At 45.5% G+C, this 22,956-nt stretch overlaps 2 protein-coding genes across 2 annotated transcripts in view; one reads left to right on the top strand and one right to left on the bottom strand.

The window, feature by feature from the left end:
* The window catches only part of LOC144805953 (uncharacterized), a 630,307-nt gene extending 609,959 nt beyond the window's left edge, over nucleotides 1-20,348 (bottom strand). The window contains exons 1-3 of the mRNA XM_078672414.1: nucleotides 20,309-20,348; nucleotides 10,311-10,361; nucleotides 9,038-9,156 (exon numbers count right to left, since the gene is read on the bottom strand). The gene's annotated coding sequence lies outside the window, so the exon portion shown is untranslated. The remainder of the gene's footprint in view (nucleotides 1-9,037; nucleotides 9,157-10,310; nucleotides 10,362-20,308) is intronic.
* Nucleotides 20,349-21,003: 655 nt separating this feature from the next.
* The window catches only part of LOC144805956 (uncharacterized), a 93,354-nt gene continuing 91,401 nt past the window's right edge, over nucleotides 21,004-22,956 (top strand). The window contains exons 1-2 of the mRNA XM_078672423.1: nucleotides 21,004-21,045; nucleotides 22,731-22,800. The gene's annotated coding sequence lies outside the window, so the exon portion shown is untranslated. The remainder of the gene's footprint in view (nucleotides 21,046-22,730; nucleotides 22,801-22,956) is intronic.

Below are 22,956 nucleotides of genomic sequence, written 5' to 3' on the forward strand. Positions count from 1 at the left end.
ACCGGAGGCTCTGATTATGCTTTTCTTTCTCCGCTTTAATCCAAAATCATAAACACAGCAGCCAGAAAAGCAATAAAAAGATTTTTTCTTGTAACATACAGAGAAAAAACGTCATTTGCTCTTATAAGAAAAAGTAAAACTCAGTCCATGAACATCAAATCCCATAAGTCCAAGAGGTAGCCTGCCACGTAGTCCTTCCTCACGGTCTCCAACTCCTAGAAAGCTCCACCACCTTACGCAGACTTCGTCTTTCTTCGCTGCTGCGCAGCTAGTTAAGTACCCTTTTTTGCTCTCTGTGCATTTGTGTGTTAACTGTGTTCTTTTCTTATTGCGGGGAGGGAACGTCGATGAAGGGATTCCGGAATACATTATATGTTTGGGGTTGACCTTCCCTTCACAGGTTCCCTCGATGTATGGCCGCGGGAGTGCTTCCTACTCCTTTCGCGGCAGTCCAGTTGCGGTGCTCTGCGGGGCCACCAGGGAGCACTCGCGCGTCTCGTTGCTCCCACAGCACGGCGTCTTCATAGAGGAGCCGCGCTGAGGGAGTAACGAGTCTGCCGGAGCCTGTCCCCAAGCCGCCAAACCGTTACGCCCTGCGGGGTCTGTATTTGTCACCCTTTCTGCAGCATTGACGCCCATTGGGGGTCCGTATTCTGGCATTGATTTGACCTCGCTGGCGGCGGAATGCGCAAGATTGGCCCAGGCCTACGGGGGCACCCCGGCTCCTGCACCCCTACCCACCCTGGGGGAGGATCCCCCACCACCCAAGAAGGTTTGTGGAGAAGGCTCCGTAGGGGAGGCACAGGGGGTGGACAAGGATGCCTTTGAACGCCTGAAAACAGCCTTTCTGGCCAAGTCTCTGGCATGCTGGACCCAGATGAAATCATACATCCACGGTCGGCGGCCTAGGCTCCTGGGGACAAGGTGGCCAAGTTTGTGGCGGGGGCCTCCGCAAGCCTCTGGAAAAGGAAGCTCGGGCGTCTTAGGGCGGAGTGTCCACGCCCCACGTAGGAGGGGAAGGTGGCACTGACTCCAGAGTTGGACGCTAAAATGACGACTTTCCTTGCAAAATACATTAAGGATCCGCGTAAGGAGATAGACCGTTCCTGGCGTTCGTGCAAGGATAAGCTCCTGGACGCCATTGGGCCAATGAAATTCTTTTTAGACATGGCGGAGGAGGCGAAGGCAACAGGATCAGTCATCTCACTTGATGTTTTGTCTAACTGGGCGCAGAGGGCGATAGCCTTTTTGGGTAATGCCAACTGCGCCCTGTCCACGGAGCGTCGGCGCTCCCTGCTTATCAAGTTGGATCCAAAGCTGGGTGACTTGGCGTCCTCGGAAGCAGGTGTTGTGAAGTATCTAGGACCCTAGTATTAATTTCCTGATTCATGCCCAAATATGGATCAACGCAATCCTAACATGGCGTTTCCTCTGCCACTAAGCCCCTAGAAAAGTACAACAGGCTCTGAAACAGAATCCGCCACTGAAGTCCCGGGGGAAATTACCCGTGCCTCCAGTATTGATTTGTACCCGACCCTTGGAGTGAGTTACGCACTTCATGCTTCTAGTGACGTTAATATGTCCACCCTTGACGTCAAACCAGGCAACTTTTTAGTATAAATATGCCCAGGTTTGCCTAGTCAGACACACGGTGGTTTGGAGCAGATTGACTGACTTCTCGCCCGACGCCCTGCTGTCTGAAAATCCTGAAGGAAGCCGACCCTCCCGTCCGAGGCACTGAGAAAGACGCTGTCTTTTCTCCAGCCGAGAAATCCAGCTCCAGTGTTCCCCTGCCGCCCTTGCGGGTTGCCGGGAGATCGAGTTCTGAGAGAGAGAGATACAAGCCCTCCCGCATTCTAAACAAGGTACGGAGCTGATTAGACTCTAAGAGAATTCTTGGTTTTAAACTTTTAGCAAAACGATTCAACTTAAGGTACTTCTCACTTACTTCATCCCTTATTAACTAACAAAAATGCGAGGCTCATTCCGGTAAATATAAGAGGAAATCTAACTTTAAAACTAATAAACAACGGATTACCAGCTACAGGTGGTACAGGTGTGTTTGTAATAGAGGCACATGAGTATCGACAGACAGAAGTATTCTATTCATGGATAAAATTCCCAGCAGCAGATACTATAACAAATGAGTTCCACTACTATGAACCAGGTGAAACTCCAGAGGAATATACTCCCTATGAGGAAATAGAAATTCCACTAACCTACCAACAGCACGAGCTGTGGTTTAATGGCGCCCTACAACACAGTAATCACATCAGTAGGCTCGGTCCACTTGGCAGACCAGGAGCAACCTGGCCAATATTAGCCGGTTACACACCCCATCCTGACAGGGAGAAAATGGGACATGATGAACTTTTGGCCCAGCTGAAAGAACTGATTAAAATACACAGACAATTAGTCCAATATGTCATGAGGACTCTAACAATCCAACAGACAGTAAGAGTTCCCCAATACACCCCTCATCAGGCGAACACAAACAAAATAACACCACAGACTATACAGTCAGTAATTGGTAAATTACCAGCCAAACGAGAACAGATTCCATTTTGGTTGGCTCAAAAGATCACTCAAATAGAGGCAGTATTCCCAGATAGTACACCTAATGATAAACACAGGATTCTGACAATATGTTTACCAATGGGGATCGCACCACATGTGGAGGACTGTGACACTTGGGGTACAGTCTTTGCTTCAATCTATACAAAAACACATGGTGTTCCGTCTATTGCGGTAATAACAGACGTACTAAGACAGATTCAAAATTAATACGGTCCAGAACCTGCTTTAAATCTAGGTATGAAATTACTGAAAGATTTTAAGCAGGTCTCAGGTATACTATTAGCCAATGTACGGGGAGAAGCAGCATCTGTGGCGATCCGCCAAAAATTAAGGGAAACACCTATCGAAGATCAGCCTTCTGAACTTGCCAGAATAATGGAAAAATGCTATGAAGAATTAGGTAGAGATAGTCTAGGTGGTAAACCACTGAAACCACAACTACCTGATAATGCAGGGAAACCCTTTATAAAAATTAATATAAATACTCCTAAAAAGAAATGGGAAGGTAACAAAGATACAAGCCCCAAGGAGAAACAGTTCAAAGTCAGAGGAAGGTCACCCCAGAGGAGAAATAGATCTCCAGAACGGGTAGATAGATCTCCCCAAAGGGAGCGCTCTGAGAAAAGATACAATCTTAGAAATAGAGATAATTTGAAAAAACCTGACAGATATCAAGATACTGATACACGTTCCTCTCGATCCTTTCAGACCATAAAGAAGAGCACGTGAAGTCCAAAGACAAGGAACCTGCTCTACCAAGTAAAAAATTAAAAATTTGAAAAAAAGAAGGTAGCAAGCCTGAGGGTGAAAGATGCCGAGGATTCTGAGGACACAACTCAAGAATGGAGAATGGGCTCTGACAATGCTAAAGTTTCCATTTGTAGTAGGCTTTCTAGCTTCCTTGAAAATATTCATATAGTGTGGTGGTAGTTGTAAATAACCAAACTCTATGACTTTAGGAGCCAAATCGCTAGGTTGAGTTCTCTGTGAATTGGATGTCTGATTTCTCAATGGCTCTGAGTGAGGAGACAAGGTGTGAGATGTAGCTTTTGATGTGGAACCACAGAGAGTTCCAAGGATGAGAGTAGCACGGTTGACGAGAACATGTGGGGGCTATTAAGATCAGAGAGGGACATTTGTCTGAGCTTCCGAACTAGTAATGGAATTAGCAGGAGAGGCGGAAAAGCATAAGCAAATATCCCTGACCAAATCATCCATAGGGCATTGCCTTCGGATGCTGGGTGTGGGAACCTGGATGCAGAGTTTGGGCATTTTGCGTTGTGCACTGTGGCAAACAGATCTATCTGTGGAAAACCTGTTTTGAACGTAGGGAAGAAGAACTTGGGGATGAAGTTCCCACTTGTGTATTTGCTACCTGTGTCTGTTGAGCAGGTCTGCAATCTGATGGTCTACTCCTGGGAGGTGTACTGCTAGGAGATAGATTTTCTGGCGAATCGCCCAATCCCAAATGCTTTGTGCAAGGTGCGACAGCTGGAGAGAGTGAGTCCCTCCCTATTTCTGTAGGTAGTACATTGCTGTCATGTTGTCCGTGCAAACTAAGAGTCTTGCCTACAAGTTGGGTGAGAAAAGCTGAGTGCTATGAACACTGCTAGAAGTTCCAGGTAGTTGATGTGGAGACGTTTGTGTTTGTCTGAACGCAGCCCCTGGACTTTGTAATGTTGAACATGGGCACCCCAACCGGTTACTGTGGAATCGGGTCTATGAAAGGCCGCCCTTTTGCTAAGTTTTGAGGGTTCCACCACTGCAGCGAGCGATGGTTGCCGCTGTCTACCAACACTAGGTCGGGGTCGCAAATTGCGAGGCTCATTAGTATTAATGAGCCTCCCACAATTTGTGAGCCCATTGGGAATGCCAGCCCTACCAGGGATGGTGGCCTGCTGGGCTCAGCAGACCACCATGTCTGGGACTGCTTTTTAATGAAGCAGATTTTTTTTCCCTTTCTTTTTTTTAAATGCAGCCCGTTTTTCTTAAAGGAAAACGGGATGCATTTTTAAAAAAATGAAACGTTTTCGGTGTCGGTAGTAAGGTACAGGGGTCACTACTGACTGGAGTTACTTAGCAGGATAATAGGTCTCAGGAAGTCAATACTGACTGAAGCTGGTTAGTATGATCACTAGTCCCAAGGTGCTACTAATGACTCAAGCTGGCTAGAATGATAACAGGTCCCAGGGGGCAGTACTAACAGGAGCTGGCTAGTAGGCTTACATACAGGCCCAAGGGGCCACTACTGACTGGAGCTGGCTAGTAGGCTTACATACAGGCCCAAGGGGCCACTACTGACTGGAGCTAGCTAAAAGAATAACAGGCCCAAGGGTGGTGGGGGTGCGAGGGGTGCCAGTGGCACCAGTGACCAGAGTTGGCTAGAAGCATTGACAACCGTTGGTATTGATTAGTGCAGGATTATAGGTCACACATGGCACTGCTGAATACAGCTGGATAGCAGCAGTGGTGGCCTCTAGGAAGAAGGAATTGAGAAAGCATAACTGGATATAATAATAATAATAATACTGATGCTTGTAAAGCGCAAACAGCTACCTCACAAGGAGGTGTCCCGGCGCTAGTAGAGAGCTTACAGCTTGAGACAGAAACTAGGTCGAATGCTTAGGTTTCTTGCATGAAAAGCCAGGTCTTCAGGAGTTTCTTAAAACTTGCTTCTGTCGAGGTGGATTGAATGGCCAGAGGGAGGGCGTTCCAAAGTTTCGCCGTACCGGCAGAAAAGGATCTGCCCCCAAGTCTGGCCTTCCTAACTCTAGGTATAGTTAGCTGAAGCAAGGAGTTGGAACGTAAATGTCTATCCTGATGGTAGCGGGTGAGTCTGAGTTTTAAATAATTAGGACAGGTGCCTTTTAATGCTCTAAACGCCAGGGTAAGAACTTTAAATTTAATTCTGCTCGCTACTGGGAGCCAGTGCAGTTCGCGCAGGTGCGGAGAGACATGATGTTTAAAAGGAATCGATTTTATGAGTCTCGCAGCCGCATTCTGCACGATCTGCAGGCGCTGCACCAGATACTTGGGAAGACCAAGGTAGAGGCCGTTCGAGTAGTCCAGTCTAGAGGTAACTGTTGCGTGGACTACCGTTTTGCGGCACTCAGCAGGTAGGAGAGACAGAAATTTGCGAAGGTTCCTGAGTTTGTGAAGGCAACCTGTGGAGACCTGCTGAACATGAGAGGAGAAAGAGAGGTTTACGTCCCATTTTACTCCCAAGTTCTTCGCATTGGTTCCAGGGACTGGAGCTGGTCCCATTTCGGGGGTCCACCATAGGTCTGGAGAAGAAAGCGTATTTTTTCCAAAGAATAACACTTCCGTTTTGGATGCATTCAGCTTAAGTTTGTTAGTGTTCATCCAGTTGGCTATGTCTTGAAGGCAGCCCTTAATTTTGCTGAAAGCAACCTCAGATACTTCATCAAAGGGAAAAACCAATTGAGTATCATCGGCATATGAGATTGCCTTGACCCCCCATTTGGTGATCAAGGTAAAGAGTGGGGCCAAGTAGATATTAAAAAGTAACGGGCTGAGTGCAGACCCCTGGGGGACACCACACCAGAGACGTTTTGGTTTGGAGGAAAAAGTGCCCAATGCAACTTTCTGGGAGCGATCTGTTAAGTAGGATTGAAGCCAGTTCAGTGCTTTATCCTCCAGACCTGTGTCTCTTAACCTTAACATCAATCTTCCATGGTCCACTGAATCAAATGCGGCCGATAGATCCAGGAGCACCAGCATAGCTGATGCCCCTGCGTCTAAAGACCATCTGATTGACTCAGCGAACTCAATAAGGGCCGTCTCGGTGCTGAAGCCAGTCCTGAAACCCGACTGTGTTTCATGAAGGATTCCGTTTTTCTCTATAAAACTGTTCAGTTGGCGTTGAATCAGTTTCTCGAGCATTTTTCCGGGGGCTGCTAGCAGGCAAATGGGGCGCAGATTGGTCAAGTCGTCAGGGGCACCATTGGGCTTTTTTTTTAGAGGGAGGAGGGTGGCATGTTTCCAGCAGTCAGGGAACGTGCCAGTTTCAATGGATGTGTTCCAGATATGAAGGAGAGGTGCAACAATAGCTGACAACATCATTTTCCAGAGTTTTGGTGGGCAAGGGCGTCTGGACCTCCAGATTTGCATTTATTTAGCTCACTCATGGCCTCATCACGGGAGATGTGATGGAATTGGGCTAAGGGAGGAGGGGGCGAATCTTTTATGTCAAAGTCCGCCATTACAGTGGGCGTGGGGTTTGAAAAGGTCTCATAGACCTGGATAATTTTTTTATCAAAAAAATCCGAGATGTCTTCGCAAAGTCTCTCTGATGGGGTTATCTCAGTGTCAATCGCTCTTGGTTTAAAAAAGGATTGAACAATCTTAAAGACTTCTTTACTAGATTGCTCAGCTTGTTGAATGGAGGTTGCAAAGAATAATTTTTTGGCTCTTTTTATAGATTGGTGTAAACCTCGTAGGGCTTTTTTGTAGCAGTTTTTTGCTGCTTCACAATAGTTTGCCCTCCAAAGGCGCTCCAACTTTTTACAATTACTTTTTTTCTCCATCAATTCTGCAGAAAACCAAGGGGCGGTAGAGGATTCTCTGCGAGAGGTTGCAGTTTTGGCAGGGGCGATGGATTCCACTGTGTTGCCTATCCAGCGGTTTAGCAGCACTGCATCGAAATTCACCTCCGATGTCAGTGTGGGGCGGGTAGCAGCAAGAGCAGAACATAGGGTGTCAGCAGATAGTTTATCCAAATTTCTACGTATGTAGGAACGTTTGCCTGTTTTCTGGGAATAGGAAGGAAGGGAGATAGAGAAGGGAATTAAAAAATGGTCCGTCCATACCAGGGGTAAGGGAGGAAGGGTAGTAGAATCCAACACGTTGGAGAAAATTAGGTCCAATATATGGCCGGCACGGTGCGTGGGTACTGGTTTCTTTAACACCGATAATTGGTTACACATGAATGCCACAACGTGCATTGATATATTACATTACCAAATTACAATATTCTTATATTAATTTGTTGTGACTGTTCGCCTTAATATGCCTGCAAAGTTACATGATTCAATTAGGGCACAGAACCATTTTATTTAGTGATGTCCATCTGCACACTTTCCTGCATCTTGTAGTAAATTGAATATTGACAAACAGAAGTGTTATTTCCAGAAACAGTGAATTCTGCAGCTTCTCTGTGTATCTTTTATCTGCACCTCACGGACTCCTCACATTCCTCTCAAGAGAAGATCCTGCCTCCTACTCATTAGTGTTGTGTCAGTAACTGCTTCTATCACGTGTTCATGTTTCATTGACTTGTATTAGGAGAAAAGTGTATAAAAATACATTGTAGCATTACATACTCCAACTTGCTTTAGGGTGGATGGTCTCGTCCATTGCAAAGACAATTGTCACTTGTTAGTTTGCTTGGCCTTTTGCTATTTTTGCATTACATGTATGATAGATTTGTTGGCCTCCCAGTGTGTTGTGTTTTATTTTACATATCATAAGAGATGACGAGGAAAATGACAGTCCGGTATACACATACTTCATATAAATCAACTCACAGTATACTGTTCTGGAGGTTCAGTCCTACAGACATTATCTCTAACTGAACACCCTAGGAAGCATGTGCTTTTCAAACCAGTTGCCCTCTGATGGGGCGTCCTCGCTATTGGATAAGTCAGTATGTCCTGAATTTTAGGAGGGTTACTGTATCTAGTGCACCCTGTTAGACAGCGCTCACCTGTGGCAGTAAGATGTTAATAGGCACCTTATCACCTATGCACAGTGCAGGGTTTTGAGTTACAGAGCTCCTCACGCTGTGGAGAAGATTAGGTCACATTTACCCATTTTCGCATATTTGGTCCCGATGAAATGCCAACAGATTGCTCCATGACTATACATGGCATGAAAAAGGCTGACCTGATGTATAGACCCCAGCTTACCAGCAGGTCCACAGGTGATCGACACTTTCACACAGTGATAGGGGCCATTAGTTCCTCAATTTCTCTGCCACTGTTTTTAATCTCAACATGGACTAGGATGATCACATGAACTATATTCAGACTTTCAACAATGTCACATCTTATGACACAACATCCTCTGTCATACTATGCTCATCCGGAGTACTTATTAAAAGATCTCCGACGAAGTGGCCTCTTGTGGTGTCCGCCAGGCATTGTAGCGCCGGCCTGGTGAGGAGTATAGCCCAATGATGAAGCATGTCACCTTTAGGTGAGTGAACGCAACTTGTCTTAAAAGCACATGCTACCTAGGGTGTCTGCGTTCAGTTACAGCTAATGACTCTGGGACTGAACCTCCGGAACAGTATACTGTGATTTGACGGTTTTATTTTAACAAATGTACATAGCAGATATTGGCGCTTGCTTGTTTCACAAAAATGATCGGATACCTGCCTCGGAGCGCACTTCCTACAGACGAGTACAGGGTTATCATGTTGCTGCTACAAGCTCCTTACCTGTGTGAGTTATCGGGAACGATGCAGGAGGCAGACCCAAACCATCCACATGTGGAGATCAATGATAAATACTGAAGAATTAACAGAGCTTCCAAGCTGGTGACCATTACTTAATTGACCTTCAAAATAAGACACTTTTTAGTATTCTGGTGACTCATGACCATAAAAACAAAGGTTATAAATTTCAATATTGTGTCAAATACTTATAAAATGAAACTGGATATGCTGAATCGGATGTTGCGCCAGGTCATGTGTGACACCCTCCACCACTATTGCTTATGGGACTTGTAGTTTTGTTTTTCTCATTAAAAGGATGGGCTCTAAAGTCCCAGTGTTCTAAGCGATGTTGGTCAAAATCAGAGGCCTGACGGAGGATGAAGCATGACACTGCTCTGCTTAGCAGTGAGATGACTGACAGTTCCCCAGCCCTTCCATTCTTTGACAGACAGAGGCTCGTCGGCCGTTCATATTTTTTTGCAACGACAAAGAAACTTTTATTGCAGCTTCTGTCAACTGAAGCGATAAAACGCCTAGGCATGTTTCATTAACTACATGAACAATCAAGAACATGAGTTTCTGGAAAACTATCAAGCAACCAATCGGAATCAGCCGCCCTTCACACCCAGGAAATCCTACTCTATGGCAGGGTGCTGCCTGCCACAATATATTGCAGGTTACTTCCAACATAATCTGATTTATACATACATACTCCAGGGTGCTGCCAGCTATCGGGTCTGCACACAGCAGTCTGGAGCCACTCAGGAAGGAGGTAAGCTCTTCATTTCATCTTAAGCCCTTAGGTTACATTCACAGCCTGATGGGTCCGGAGAACTTTATCCGCGCTTTAACTGCGCCGAGCAGATAGACGTAGCACATCATAGTCTGTGTTGTGTGCTGGGTGATGCCTGGCATCTTATTATCGTTGGCGGATGGATGAATCTCTGATAAGAGCTACTACAAGGAAAGCAGAGAAACAGGACCACAGATCGCCACAGATCGCCACAGAGCGACAACTGCCCAGAAGCTGAAGAAAGAACTCTGGAACAGCAAACCTCCTCCACCCTGGAGATTCTCCTGGGTAAGCAAATGATGGTAATGAAATGCAAACTGCAGCATTAAGGTCACACACTACAAGATCCTTCCCTTTAAAACGAAGATAATAGCCTACAATAAAAAAACTAACCAAAAAGCAACACAATTAGAAAATGGATTTCCAAATGCTGTAAAAGAGAAAAAGTTAATACAAATTGATAATATTAAACTTTGTTGGTACCTTAGTAATGTGCTTACTTCTTGGCTTCGCTCCATCTGCAGCAATAACCGTCTGAAAGGAGAAATTACTGCTGTGAGTCTCAGAGTCTTCAGTGTTACTGGTCTCAGTCACGAAGACTGCGGTGTCGGAAGATAACTTTCTCTTATTTGGCTTTATAGTTCCACCAGTCACGCCATCGCTTTTAGCAGACACGCTACTGTCAGCAGCATCATAACTTCAGGCAGATCAGCAAAGCGGATATCACAATTCACATTGGGTGAACAAACTCGTCTCTGCAACATACATCAACTCTGTTCTCAAATTTGCTTGGGGCTGTCAAAATGCTGCCATATATTCGCCACACTTTCCTGACTACCTTGTTTTAAAAAGTTATGACATTCAAGCGTAATTCTTGGTTCGTCTGCAAACTGAGGTTTTTTAGAGATTCTATTGCCACACAATACTCATCCCATATTTCAATCTGTCCACATGGTGCTTCAACCCTGGTAGGTTATCAACTGCCTGTTTTGCAGATAATGTTAGATAGTTTCTGTAAGAAACTGAATTATTATTTGCGGTAGATGTGGAACAATCACAACCGTTGTCAGAGTGAACTTTCAAAGCCATTCAATTAACCTAGGATCAACCCCCTGGTACCTAATCACCGAACAGGCAGGCTTAACTTAAGGTAATATGAAAAATATGTATGCAGAAACCAAAAAAGTAAAAGTCAAAATGCAAAACAAAAAAAACAAAAAAACAAATAGAAAAATAAAGTAAAGTGTATTGAACAACATGACACTAAAATGACAAAATCCAATAAGGGGAATGAGATATAAACTGTAACTCTGTAAAAATCACAAGGTGCCAATGGGTGAGAGGCCTGGGCATGGATTAGTCTCTCTGGAGCTGACTGCCAAGCCAGAGGAAACCGGAGGCCACGGCCTGCAAGCACATAATGCAGGAATTAGCCGCAGTGGTACTAGAAGACATCTAGTGCTCCAGGCTCAGATAGGGCTGCTGGCCTACAGGGGGATTCACAGCAGGTTCGGGCGCAAATTGCTTAGAGTATTGAGAACAAGCAGCAGATGCCCAGCAGGGCAATAGCAGACGGTCGAAGACAGCATGGCCCGGACGAGACTGAAAGGGAGTGACACCTAGGGCCCTCACCATCAAGCAACAGCGTAGTGGACCTCAGCGGGAGGACAACCCGGTGACTGCCACCCACTGGGGCTGGGACCCCCACGACAAGGCATGCCGGTCTGGTGATGTGGTAAGAGATATAGCAGCCATGTCCTCAGCGAGAAGCAAGAAGGATCAGAATCTAAAAAAGATGCTGACCAAGCTCCCGATGACAGCAGCGGAGAAGGGAGGCTCTCCCCAACGACACAAATCAATCAAGATGTGGACACCTCTGAAGCCCCAGTTACCAACGCCTTTTTAGAGTCTCTATTCGGTGCATTACAAGGCGACTTGCAGACGCTGAAAAGGGAAATAGCGGGGAGATGAAGGAGATAACCGATGGAGGCCACACGTTCCCAAACGGCATCAACGTCCCGCCTTTTGATAAGGCGGGACGTCGATACCGTTGGGGACCGTATGGCCTCCATCGAGGATCAGGAGCAAGCCCAGGAAAAGGAGGTGGAGCATCTAGAGCAAGAGATAGTCCGGCTCAAGGCTCAACAGATCGATCTCCAGACACACAGAGAAGACCTGGAGAATCGGTCTCGGCAAAACAACATCCGTGTTAAGGGAGTTCCACCTAAAGAAGAAGGGCCAGACATCACACAATACCTGCAGGGTCTCTTCAGGAGCATACTGGGCGCCCCACCGGATATTTTGGCTTACATTTCAGACTTTCAACTAAATGAGTGTATGCTACGTGCTGCCAGGGACAAGCAACCACTAAGATATCAGGACCACTCCATAGCTTTGCACCATGACCTGGCTCTTATACCCCTTCAAAAGTGTAGAGAGTTCCGAGTGGCAACTCTGCGTCTTCGAAATCAAGGAATACCGTATTCTTTGGGTCACCCTTTCTGGCTGATTTTCATATGGCAGGGCATACTCCTCCAGCTCAGATCCATGCAGGACACTTGCCAGGTGCTGGGCATTGAGAATCCAATCCAGGAGGAGACAGAGGGCCCACAGACCAAAACTCCTCGAGAAAGATGGCATAAGGTCTACGGGAGGCGTAGCACAGAGCGAGCAACGAGACCGAACCCCAAGACCATGCCACGAGAAATTCTGGCAGTGCTGGAGACATTGGCGAAAGAGACATTCCCCTATGATGACACCGTGAACGACTGAGGGACAGATAAGTGACATTTGCAAGGCTGGGTGGGCGGCGAACAAATCTGCTGGGAGCGTAGAGACACGGGGAGTGTAGAGACATGGGGAACAGGAAACACACGTTCCCAACTATTCCGACTTCCAAGGACGCGCACGCACGAAAGGCGGGCCCTGGACAATTTGAGGTTAATGGGTTTCTAAGTTGGAGTTAGGGAGGGGAGGGTGGAGAACTGGTATGCAGGTTAAAGACGTTGAAGAGAGGATCAAAGGGCAATGAAGGCCGGGCAGACGTTGGGGGCTCAGGGGGAAAAGGGATCACAGGGACCCAAATACAGGCCAAAGCTGGTGCACTCACTATGACACGCTATTTCCCAGCCCACACTGAAAATTCTCACTCTCAACGCGAGAGGTCTCAACAATCCCAATAAAAGGAGGTCCATCCTTTCCTACCGGGATAACATGGAGGCAGATGTGTGCCTCCTCCAGGAGACACAGCTCCTCTCCAAAGATTGGCATAGAATGAGGTCACGACTCTTTCCCCAGCAGTTCTTTTCATCTACCCTGGATAAGAAGGCGGGTGGCAATTTTAGTAGCCAAGCGTTTTAAGGGGACAGTGGGGGAAAAGGTGGCCGAAATCAAAGAGGTTGATGGGAGCAGGGCCATCGATAGCGTAGGTGTTGGTATGAGTATTTTAGATGCCGAAATTGTGTCGCAAACTGGCAGATACTGCTTCTGCAATCACCCTTCACCCGATATACGATCAATCCAGGGGCTGCGTCAATTGCCTATAGATAGAAACGGGTCCTCCCCCCAACCCCCTATACCAATAACCATTTCAAATACCAACCCCACCAGGGATGGTGCTAATAGGTTAAACAGGCCCAGGGGCTCGAATCAGAACAGGTTGTCTAGTACCTCGTGCATTAATGTTCCTGCCGCCCCAAGTATGAATGGATAATCAGGATGTCCTGAGTCTGCCGCCCGCTGCTTGCCCTATGTGTTGGTACTGGCAGGGGTACCCACTTTAAAGAGGGATCAGCATGAGTCATGGAGCCAGCTACGCATGAAATGTGCGGACTGGCTATCAAGGCATAGAAGCTTCCATGTATCCGAATTAAAGGATATTATTATGGCACGCAGAGTTGGGTGAGTCAGTGCATCTACAAAAAAATATCGAAGGGGACAGTATTCTAATTAACTTTCGCAGACCTTCTTTGGTGAGACACCTACTAAGGGGTTGCAAATTCATAACACCTAATAGCACTAACATATGCGCACTACCCCTTGGTTATTTCCTCAAACCAAGTCATGCTCCTTTCACCAACAATTTCTCTTGAATTACTACCTCTAATAGGTTCCAGACCTTGTCTGGATTAGAGACACAAGACTGACTATGAACTTTTGGGGAAAATACTGATCCTGCTATTAGGTTACCTCATGCCCTGCCAGTAACTGAGTGTACTATTCCCACAACCCACTTATCCCCCCTATGCAAACGAAGGCCTCAGCAAGTTCAGACATCCGTATCTTAAGCTGGACTGTTGCAAGGTTGTACTCTAAACTTCACCAGACAGATTGGGTACAACTTATTAAAGACCAAGATATCCTGTTGTGTTAGGAAACATGGGCCACACAAGAATTGCATATTGAGGGGTTTGAATGCCATAATATCCTAGCAACAACCCCCAAGCAGGGGGGGGGACTTTATTAATCTGGGTCAATATTAAGACAGGGAGATGCATAAAAACTGTACATACGGATAACAATAATTTTCTAGGCATATTATTTAATAGGGTAATTTCCTTTTGGATAATTTATTTTTATAACAATTATTTTCATTCTGTTCCAAATATGCATTTTATAAATGTGATTAATTTTAATGCATCTATTGAAAAATCCAAAGACTCTTTTAAGTCAGTAGGAATCTGTCTGGGGGGCGATTTTAATGCTAAGCTAACTTACTCATGGTCAAGCGAATATTCACATAGCAGCAGACAAACATGCATTAGGGGTAGAGAGCTAATGGACCATTTGAACACCTTTAACTTAATTAATGTTATGGAAATTGATGCAACTACAAAAGATAATGCTCCCCATTAACCGACATTCAGAGGGAGGGGCTGCTCATCTACAATTGATAATGTTTTTTATCCCCACCCCCCGCTTTAGAAGCAAGCTTGCTTAAAGCCGGAATTATGGCCACAATCTTTGGGGACCATAACCCAATATAAATAATGTTACGGATGTCTCCAGTTCCAACGCCTCAGACAGAATGTGGTGCTGGAGATCTATCACCATCCACAGATAACCGCAGGCTGGTATGGCGAGGCATTAATAGCGCAGACCGATTCAGTTGTATGGTTAGGGGAAACATGAATCTTAGTAACATCTGTTTAGAGGCCCTGTTCCACACCCAGTGGCTATCAGCGCCTTTACCGAATTCAGTGCAGCCATTAAATCCTTGCTGTCTAACCCCATTTGTACAGTACTGCGCGAACCTAGATGGTTCAATCAGGAGTGCTCAATTGTCAACAGGAAGCTCCGCAAGGCCCTATCTCAAAGCCCTAGGTGTAATGATTTGGTCAAGTCCTTAAGGTTGACATATAGGCAGGCTATTGCTAATAGGAAGGAACAATTATTAGGTGAGCACTGGGATGCGCTCATTAATGCTGCCAGCTTAAATAATGTGAATATATTTTGGACTACCATTAAAGAGTTAAGATCAATGGGACAACCGTTAACTCCCATCAGCTGCAACATAATGAGCGCTACCTGGGAAAGTCACTTTTCCACTATTTACCAAGAGCCTTCTTTTGAATCCGACCCTTTTATGAAAAGGGTGCCACCTGGTGTCTCATTATCAATAAACGAGGTTGAGGAAGCTATACGTCAGAGTGCGGGCAATACAACTCCAGGCCCTGATGGGTTGCCCATCGATCTTATTAAATATAAACCAGATTTGTTGGCCCCACTGTTGTTAAATATTTTTAATATTCTAACCAATGCCCCACTGCCTAAGACATGGTGTACTAGCACGATCGTTCCTATTTTTTTTAAAAAAGGGCGATTGAACACAACCTTGTTGCTGTAGACCGAGCTCCCTCATAGATAACACCCTTAAAATTTTAGCAGAGTTTTATATACAAACATTTTAACCTGGACAGAGGACAATCAGATTTTAGAACAATGCCAACTAGGCTTCAGGGGTAAAGTTGGCACAAATGAGCAAAGTCCTAATCTTAATTTGATCATAGGGAAGTACACTATTGCACAGCACTCGCCACTTTACTTAGCTTTTATGGACCTGTCCTCAGCTTTTGATTTTGTCAATAGGTCCCGTCTATGGTCCATCCTTTTAGAATATGGACTGGATGAGGCCCTTGTTCATTTTTTGGCCTATCTCCATAGGGACCTGAAAGCGTGGGTCAGGATTGTTGGTGGGGGAGAGGTTTCCACTTACATCAGTGTAGACAGAGTGGTCACACGTGTGTTCTGGCCCCTTTTCTATTTATCATATATATAAACAATTTACATAAATCACTGATCACACTAACTAATGATATTCCCAGAATTCAAGGCAAACCTCTCCCATTCCTTTTATACACAGATGAGGCGGTTTTAATTGGTCGCACACCAAATGCACTACGCACTTTAGTTTGAGGTTTCACAGATTTTATGTCCGGCTTAGATTTATGCACAAATTTTAAGAAATCTTTTATAATGCCTTGTGGGCCAAGGAAATGTCCTTTAAATTTTATCTCTGTGGGTGACCAAAAATGAACTTGCACTGCTACTTTACCTTATCTGGGAATGGTCTTTGCTGCGTACTGCACCTGGTGTGAACACTTGGCATATTGTAAAAGTAAGTTCTCGAGGGATTTTAACTCAATCCTCAGTCTCCTCTGCCCTAAAAGATCGGGAACAATTCCAGCCTTTTTAAAGATTTTTAAGATCCAGAGTGTACCAATAGCTACCTATGGGGCAGAGGTATGGAGTGTTGCCAAATGCTCTTACGTCCAATCAGAGGAAAATACATTTTGTAGAAAACTCTTGGCGCTCCAATCTCCACCTCTCTGTACATATGTCAAGGCGAAGGCGAACTGAAATTAGAATATATTGAAGACATCATAAGAGCCCGCCCCACACTATTTTGGCTATCCATAATGAAGAATCCCGAGTCTTCTCTCACAAGGGACATAATAGATGATAGTCTTCCCTGTGAGAAAGGGATGGATATTCCATGGCTTCCTGGGGTAGTCATGAGTCTGGAAAGTGTTAACCTTGGTAGACTGTTTGCCAATTCGAACACAGCTGTAACAATGGACAAAAAAGTTTTAAAGACAGCACTGTACGCACTTTATAGCGCGGAAAGACTAGAAAGGGAATTGAATAGACAAACTGTTGCAAAATGTATATCCATTGCGTACCCTGAGCATTGTCTACCAAGTTATATTGCACTACCCATGTCCCGATGGGAGAGAGGCCTCCTATTCCGTCTAAGAGCTGGGACAGTAAGATATTTGCTTTGTTTTCCCTATAGCTATAACGCAAAACGTGACTCCCTGCCATGTCCATATGATGGTCACAGCGGTCAAACACTTTTACACTTTTTATTCTTTAGTAGATACTATATGAAATATGCACAATGGTTGCTAATTCTGTATTTTAAAAAATTGTCACCTATTAATTTAACAGATGCTCTTGACTGCAAATTTAAATTGGACAATGTTGAATTGATCTTGAGCATTGGCACCTTTTTGAGAGTAGCTACGGGTGCACGGAAATCTATGTGCAATCTATGAAGTCATTTGTATTGTACTATTCACAATATGCACTTTACCTAGGTTTACTGTATTTTGCTACATTATGGATTGGAAATTGCTATCTATTTCATTCAAAACATCTTTATTCGATTTGTGGAATCATAAAAGAAAAACAATGCAATATTTATAGATACATCATTTCCGTCCAATGCCATAATCCTTGAGAAAGTAAATTGCAGATTTTTGGGTATCATTAAATTTGTGCAAATACGCAATTCCAAGATAAGGTGCAGTTAGTAGAATCAGTGCAAATAACATGGCCATTAGGTTCTCGGTGCAATAGACAATTAAAATAGTAAAGTACAGTGCATATGTATCATAGTTGTATTCCCAAAGGTACTTGTGCCCCTTATATGTTTATCTCAGTAACAATTAAAAAAGGAAATAATAAGAACTACTACAAACAAAATACATTGTAAAATATTAAATACTATATACAATAAAACGTTTCGGCGATTCAGTCCTGCAATACTCAATTAATGTTCTTTTATCCTCTATTGCAGAATCCTAGTTAAAATTTCAAACCCTTCTTCATTTTTATATAGTTGATAGCCAATAAAAATCTAGAAACTCCAAATACAGTAAGCTGGGTGTTATCTGTTTTTAAAATGCGTAACATATCATTATATCTCCTGACACCCATATTCCTGCCCAACGGCACAATCCATTTTTGTCTAGCTCTCAGGTAAGTGGGGCAGAAGAACAAAACATGTGCGATATTTTCCTGCATTCCCAGCTGGCACATTTTACACTCACTATCTTCCCCCCCATTTCGGCAATTTTCCCATTTGGTTGTAAAGGACTTAACACGGAGGGTCCCATACCTGAATTTCAAGTACAATATTTTCGCCAATTGGGGTTCGATTTGGTCTAAAAATGCCTCAAAGCGGGGTGTTGGTTTAACCATCAGAATATTGTTTGTGAGTGAGCCAACTCCACAATTTTGTAAAACTTTGTGCACAGTGAAGTTCCAATACACCCTTCTGAGTTCCCTTTTTGATTCTGCGGTCAACCTTTCTGGGTGGTGCCGGAACTCACTAAGCCCCAAGGTCAAAAGCCATCTACGTATATTAGCCAGCCATGGGAAAGCAACATGGGTATCTAGTGCGATAAGTTCACTTAGTGCCTGCCTGTAGATATGGAGTTCATCAGTGGCCCATAACCTAAACCAATATGACAAAGTCATCCACACAGCCCTATGCTCGATGCGTTTTAACCCCAGATCGTACATGTAGGGGATCACCGGTGTATTTTGGGGGAGGGGGACCATCGCTCTTAAAACCCTGTTTTCTCTCACGGTTAAGGTGGATATTTGCTCTCCGCTCCACAGCTCCGAGCCATAGAGAGAAGCGGTTTAGGCCCGGGATTCGTATACCTCCATTGCTGGGGTGATGGACTTGGTACCAATAGCATTGAGCTTTTTCAAGATGGGCACTGAATTTTGCATGAAAATGGTCCCAGATTTTCCGACATGCGGGCACCATGAGAGCTTAGAATCTAGGGTCACCCCTAAGTAAACAAAAGTGTGAACCCATTCTATCACTACGCCATTCAGCAACATCTTTTTCTTAAAACTTTTGTGTGGCCTGATGGACATGTATTTTGTTTTTGATGGGTTTATTTCCAATCCTTTTTGTTTACAGTACACCACCAACTTATTCAGAAGATTTTGCAGTCCCATTGGGGTCTGTGAGAGGAGGATGGTATCATCCGCAAATGTCAGAGCACATACATGAGAGCCACCTAACTTTGGGGAATCGTGGTTTGTGTCCAATAGGAAATCCACCATATCATTAACATAGAAGAGAAACAGGGTAGGCGCCAGGACACAGCCCTGGCGGACCCTCTCCTCACCGGTATCTCCTCTGTCAACTCCCCGCCCATACCTCAGCGCACTTTTGCAAAATTATCTTCATGTAATTTTATGAGTTGCACCAGTATGGTTTTTGGGACCCCTTGATTTAGCAGATTTATCCACAGCAGATCTCTTGGAATTGAAACGAAAGCAGCCTTTAGGTCAATAAAGGCCATATACAAATTGCCGGATCTTAGTTTAGTATACTTCCAGGAAATGGTTAGCAGCCTAAACACCTGATCTATGGTGCTGATTCTTTTTCTGAACCCTGCCTGGCATGGGGATAATATGTTGTTGTCAACTAGCCAGTTGTTTAGCCTGTTCAGTATCTGCTTTGAATAGACCTTTTGGGTAATGTCTATCAAGCTGATAGGTCTATAATTAGCGGGATCGTCCCTACTGCCCTTTTTGTATATAGGGACGATCTCCGCGCCCTTCCATGATATAGGGATAGGCTTCCCTCTGCTAATTGCATTGCACAGTAAGTTGATATACAGTGCCCATACCTCTGGGTCATGTCTAAAGAGGTCTCCCGGGATAATATCTGGGGCTGGCTCTTTGGACGGCTTAATGGCGACTATAGCCTACTTAGTATCTAAGATACTAAAATACAGTGGTTCAAACTCCTTGGACATTGTCAGCTCTTTAATTATGCATACGTTCTCGCTTGAAGGGGAACCCGGACATGCATATAAATGTGCAAAGTTTCTGAACCATGTTTTAGGATCTAGATGGTAGTCCTGGGCTGGCTTGCTCGACTTATTGCCGTTTGCAACAATTGATCTCCTGCCCTTGCTGCGGCTAGCAAGTCTTCCCAACCAGAGTCCTCCCAATGTCTACGTTCTTGTACAGTCTGTGCTTGCTGTGCTTGGGATTGTGTGCCTTTTGCCTGCGTTGTTTTGATTCTATGGCTGCTATTTTTATTTGTTGCATTCTGTAACAGTTCTCTCATGTAACGTCACTGGTTCTATTGGTTCTATTGTACGGTGCTGTGACACCTTCGGGTAAAGTCCGCGCTTTATAAGAATGCATTAAATAAATGACCTCACCTGGGGCTTTATGTGGGTGCTGCTCTCTGTTGTGGGTCGGGTTAACAGAGGGCCTTGGATAAACAACTGCGCATGAGCCAAGGACAGACACAGCTTCCCACAGCGCGGGCTTAAGAGGCATTGGATTATGTGCGCATGCGCGGAGTACAGACGTACCGAGCGAGGGATAAAGAGGGCCTTAGATTAACAACTGCGCATGCGCGGCGGACAGACGCCGATGTTACTACAATCCAACTCCAGAAGTCGATGCAAGAAAGATTTCATTTAGTTCACAGCACGGAGCGCAGTAAAGGGCGACAGCTCAGAGCCAGCACAGGTGGGACTCAAAGAAGCACAAGAATTCCAGTGTCCGCGCGGGGACACAATGAATGAGATATAACTGCCTCCCGCCGCAGAGCACGAGGCGCCTCGCGCCACAGCATAGGGTGAGAGGTATGTAAATGCAAAGCTCCTCGGTCCGCTCCTCTCGGAATGTCTTTCCTCTGCGCATGCGTAGTGCGGCTGAGTGTTCTCTGTGCAGGGCGGTTCACAGTCCGTACCCCGTGCTAGGTCCTAACTCGGCGATAGGACGTCGTGTCTTCGCTCCGCACATGCGCAGCTGTGACGCGCGGTCCTGCGCGTGCCCAGCAGTGAGACGCCATGTTTTGTTGTGTTGAGCGCGCGCGTCACTCGGAGGGGGAATAACACACCGGACCCCACTCCCCACAGGCAGCCGTGCCCCCGGGTCTCGAGCAGAGGTGAGGGAGGCCTCTGACCCCGGGGTGACGCACGAGCGCGGGGGCATCTTCAGGACACTGAGAGTCCACACTCAGGGCACTGGGCTCTGCAGGGCTCTCCAGACTCTGAACTGCTTCATACATGTGTGACTTAAGAAAAGAAAGTGCATTCAATAGTTCCACCATCTTTATAAAACAATGTACATATGCGAGCATAGAACAACTGTATGTAGCGTTTTCCTACAATGCTTTCCCGTGTGTCTGTGTGTGTGTGTCTGTTGGTCTCTGTGTCTGTGTGTGTGTGTCTGTCTGTGTGTCTGTGTGTGTGTCTGTTGGTCTCTGTGTGTCTGTTGGTCTCTGTGTGTCTGTGTGTGTCTGTCTGTTGGTGTCTGTGTGTGTCTGTCTGTGTGTCTGTTGGTCTGTGTGTGTGTGTGTCTGTGTGTGTCTGTCTGTTGGTGTCTGTGTGTGTCTGTGTGTGTCTGTCTGTGTGTCTGTTGGTCTCTGTGTCTGTGTGTGTCTGTCTGTGTGTCTGTGTGTGTGTCTGTTGGTCTCTGTGTGTCTGTTGGTCTCTGTGTGTCTGTGTGTGTCTGTCTGTTGGTGTCTGTGTGTGTCTGTCTGTGTGTCTGTTGGTCTGTGTGTGTGTGTGTCTGTGTGTGTCTGTCTGTTGGTGTCTGTGTGTGTCTGTCTGTGTGTCTGTTGGTCTCTGTGTGTCTGTGTGTGTCTGTCTGTGTGTCTGTTGGTCTGTGTGTGTGTGTGTCTGTGTGTGTCTGTCTGTTGGTGTCTGTGTGTGTCTGTCTGTGTGTCTGTTGGTCTCTGTGTGTCTGTGTGTGTCTGTCTGTGTGTCTGTTGGTCTGTGTGTGTGTGTGTCTGTGTGTGTCTGTCTGTTGGTGTCTGTGTGTGTCTGTCTGTGTGTCTGTTGGTCTCTGTGTGTGTGTGTCTGTGTGTGTCTGTCTGTGTGTGTGTGTGTGTCTGTTGGTCTCTGTGTGTCTGTGTGTGTGTGTCTCTGTTGGTCTCAGTATGTCTGTGTGTGTGTGTCTGTTGGTCTCTGTGTGTGTCTGTGTGTGTGTGTCTGTGTGTGTGTCTGTTGGTCTCTGTGTGTGTGTGTGTGTCTGTCTGTGTGTGTGTCTGTGTGTGTGTGTGTCTGTTGGTCTGTGTGTGTCTGTCTGTGTGTGTGTGTCTGTGTGTGTGTGTGTCTGTTGGTCTCTGTGTGTCTGTCTGTGTGTGTGTGTGTGTGTGTCTGTGTGTGTGTCTGTGTGTGTCTGTGTGTGTCTGTTGGTCTCTGTGTGTCTGTGTGTGTGTGTCTGTCTGTGTGTGTCTGTCTGTCTGTGTGTGTGTGTGTGTCTGTCTGTGTGTGTCTGTCTGTGTCTGTCTGTGTCTGTCTGTGTGTGTGTCTGTCTGTCTGTGTCTGTTGGTGTCTGTGTGTGTCTGTGTCTGTCTGTGTGTGTCTGTTTGTGTGTGTCTGTTGGTCTCTGTGTGTGTGTGTGTCTGTGTGTCTGTCTGTGTGTGTGTGTCTGTCTGTGTGTGTCTGTTGGTCTCTGTGTGTCTGTCTCCCATTCCCTGTAGGGAGAGTATGTAGCTCCCCGTTGTAGAAGAGTCAGTCAAGAAGGAGCACACTGCATTGAATAATTTCTTGGTATGCACTTTTTATTATTATTACAGGAAATCACAATGATTGATTGTCTCTTTTGTATTCTTCTTTCCCACAGGGTCTTCCACTTCAGTCCCTTAGGTGAGCCTCAGCCGCCGTCGTCCCTCAGACAGAAGGAAAAGGCTCAGGTAAGTGTTTTTGCTTTATGGTTTAGTCAAGGGAGGATATGAGGGATAAATAATAGCTATGCATAAATGTGAAGGAAGGGGGTAGAGGTTGGAGTAACCAAAAGAAAAAGAGTAGCCAATGATTTCTGCTCTTGTCTTTGTTTCCGTCTCACTTAT

The sequence above is a fragment of the Lissotriton helveticus genome (assembly GCF_964261635.1).
Source record: "Lissotriton helveticus chromosome 1_1 unlocalized genomic scaffold, aLisHel1.1 SUPER_1_unloc_35, whole genome shotgun sequence".
NCBI lineage: Eukaryota > Metazoa > Chordata > Amphibia > Caudata > Salamandridae > Lissotriton > Lissotriton helveticus.